The 3,294-nt window shown below is 53.3% G+C and overlaps 1 long non-coding RNA gene across 1 annotated transcript; it reads right to left on the bottom strand.

The window, feature by feature from the left end:
• Positions 1-1,238, bottom strand: LOC129488382 (uncharacterized). Its single transcript, XR_010114860.1, has 2 exons — positions 1,164-1,238; positions 1-559 (listed from the first exon to the last, which is right to left on the bottom strand). It is a non-coding gene; the product is annotated as an uncharacterized lncRNA (long non-coding RNA).
• Between the last annotated feature and the right edge of the window lie 2,056 nt (positions 1,239-3,294).

Below are 3,294 nucleotides of genomic sequence, written 5' to 3'. Positions count from 1 at the left end.
TTTGAAGATTTTACAATTAGAATTTATTCTTACATGGCTGATCACTGTTAGCCAATACACATAAAATAATAAAGAGATGACCCACATTTTATGTTGAGAGTGTCCATCTGCGCCTTATTAAGTATGGAATATTGAACCAGTCGTTAAGCATCTGAACGTCTCCCTCACTTCATCTGTAAAATGGGGGTGTTCACACCACTCTGCTCACCTCCCAGGTTGGCACCGGGCTCTCCCTGGGCCTTTATTCTCTCCGCAGGCACGTCCATTCTCCCCCCAAATGGCTCTAGTGACGGTGCATGGCTTTCCGTTCCGCCCACCATGTTTGTCTCCAATCCACATCGCAGGCCCCCAGCACATCAGTGTCATCTGGGGCCGCCTTCCCGGCAAACCGGTCCGTCCTGCAGCCTCCAGGTGGAGCTGCGGCCAGGCGCGTCCCCGTACGCACGCGGAGGAGCAACGCGCTTTCAGACACGAGTGCCGCCTTGTCATCTCCTCCCTAAGGCTTCGTCCCGCCAGCGCGGTCTTCAGATGCTTTGGGCCCCGACTCTGTCTCCCTCTTCTGCAAATCACCAGGGTATTCGTGGGTTGCGGTGAGAGAGGCAGGTGGCCCCAGAGTCCCTATCACCTCTTTCACCTCTCCAAGGCCCCAGGCCGCCCGCCCTGAGTCTCGCGGCCAAGTCCGGAGCAGGCCACGGGGGCTGGAGCGCCGCGGATCGGCGCGGCTCTCTGAGGCCACGCGGTGGCCCGGGGCGCCCCCCAACGCCGCCAGCACCTCCCCGAGGGCGCCCCCACATGGCAGCCACACTGCGCTCCGACGACTCTCTCTCTCCGACCGCCGTCACACTGACGGCGGTAACGACCGGGTTACAGTGACCAAGCGGGCCCCGCCCAGGGAGCCAGGGCTTTCTCCTCGCTGTCAGGGAGCCCTGGGCTGCGAGGCGACAGCGCAACGCGGCGTCGCGGGGCCCTGGCCGGAGCAGCCTCGCCGGAACAACCCATCGCTCGCGGTTGTCTCCGCAACCCACGGCTCTGCGCCGCTGCGTCCGGGTACCCGCCCCTCATGGCGCAGGCGGGCGCTGGGGGCGGGGCGGGGGACGCCGGATGCTTTCTTTGCCAAGGTAGCGCGCCCCCTGCTGTCAGCGCTGACGAACTGCGCAGCGCACGAGGTCGCAGACGTCCCCTGGTCGGCGCCCTCCGCAATGACTTGGGCTGGAGCTGGTACTGCGCCTTTGGGAGAGGCCGTTTGTCCCTGGGCTGGGCGGAGCTTAACCGCAGGGCTCGGCTGTATCCGCGATGGCAGGGGCGCAGGAAAGCGGGTGCTGTGACGGAACACATGGCGTTATTCCATGCATTGTGACGCACTGTGAGTGCATAACCGAAAAACACCAACACAGGCCATGGCTCAAGTAAGAATACGCAGTAAATATTTAAGCCTGATAAGAACAAAAGAAAACTGGTTCATGCAGAGTTTAATCAAGTTTTTGACAAGAGGTTGTTTTATCGTTTTCACGGCTACAATAATGATCTTGAAAAACCATTTAATCAGTTTTGGTTAACGATAAGATGGAATCCGACTTATGCCTCTTGACACTCAAGTGTGCAATTGTGTGATGGTAATGAGCATTGCCTGTTAAATAAATATTTCAAGGACAGGACCATGGCTTTATTTTCACAATCTTTCCAGAACACTAGGAAAAATCTTAATTCAACTCAACTGAACATGCCAGTCATCATTTATTTAATATGTCCCAAGAACATCGGTTAGTAGCTGTGTGAGACCTCGGACAGGATTTTCACATTATCTGTGCCAAGACTCTGGAGGCCCACAGACCTGAGTCAAGGGAGGCAAATCACACTGGGGTGAGAACAAAAGCTCACAGCATAAGCTCAGCCACTTACCAGCTCAATGACTTTCTGCAAACTCCTTAACCTCCCCTGCATTCATCTTCCAATCTGTTCATTGGGCATGCATGGCTGAAAGGGATTGGAATAATACAGAAAGTCTTTAGCCAATAGTAAATGCTATTGTTATTTGTTGGTGTTAATATCACTGTTATCAAACCTTCACAAGGAAGTGACAACCCGGTTGTATTAGTTTGTTTTCACACTGCTGTGAAGATACTACCTGAGACTGGATAATTTAGAAACAAAAGAGAGATAATTCAGATCTGCAAGGCTGGGGAGGCCTCAGGAAACTTACAATCATGGCAGAAGGTGTAGGGGAAGCAAGCACTGTCTTCACAAGGTGGCAGGAAGAGAGAGAGCATGTAGGAAAAGCTGCCACTTTTAAAACCATCAGATCTTGCGAGAACTCCCTCACTATCACAAGAACGGCATGCGGGAAACTGCCCCCATGATCCAATCACCTCTCACCAGGTCTTTCCCTCAACATGTGAGGATTACAATTCAAGATAAGATTTGGGTAGGGACACAGAGCCAAACCCCACCAGCCTCTGCAACGGCTTTTTCACAAACCAAGCTCCTGGGAGTTCCATTCTCTCTCTCTGCTTCTCAGTAGGCACAGGAAGAATCTCTTGTGGACATTTCCCCTTCAGTAGAGTCATCTTGAATAGGATTGTTTAAAAATGAGATTAGCTGGGCAGCATGTAGGTTTTTGTAGGAAGACACTTAGAATGACACAATCTATTAAATGTGATGAACCTGATCAAGAAAAAAAGCAAAGAATGGCACAATGGAAGGAGATGTGGAGGCCCATTTCACCTGCTGACCAGAGTCTTGGTCCCCATGAGAACCAGCACACAGGGAGATGGCTGGGGTGGGGCTTTATGGGTCCACTGTACCCCTCAGTGGGTCCAGTGCTGGGACGACTGGAATCCCTAGAAGGCATGTTAGCCAGTCTCTAGTGTCTAGCCTCCGTGGCCTTCTCCTTGGGTGTCCCTGTCCCAGCACCTACTGCTGCCTCTACCCAACTGCTCACGCCAAATCCAGAGTCAGCCCCACTCCCCCTCCTCCTCACCCACCTCCATGTGGCCCATAAGGGTGTCATGCTGGTTTTGGTTTTCCCCCCTAACTTGCCCTCCAATCTGTCCACCCCACACTCTAAACCTAGGTATGATTGCCCTGCACTTGAATGGCTGCAGTAGCTTCCTAATGGGTCCACACAGTGGTCTCTGTCCCCCACAATCTACTCTTCACCCTGCAGCCAGAATGATCTTTTCAAAACTTGAATCTGGTTGGTCAACCCCAGGACTCAAACCCCTCCCCGGCATCCTCAGCTATGCCAGACCCTCCTTGCCTCTGCTCTGAGGCTACAGTGACCTCCTTCCAGTCCCT

Source organism: Symphalangus syndactylus, chromosome 1, assembly GCF_028878055.3.
Source record: "Symphalangus syndactylus isolate Jambi chromosome 1, NHGRI_mSymSyn1-v2.1_pri, whole genome shotgun sequence".
Classification (NCBI taxonomy): domain Eukaryota; kingdom Metazoa; phylum Chordata; class Mammalia; order Primates; family Hylobatidae; genus Symphalangus; species Symphalangus syndactylus.
The sequence above is the reverse complement of the archived record's forward strand: the minus strand, read 5'-3'. Positions and strand labels throughout refer to the sequence as shown.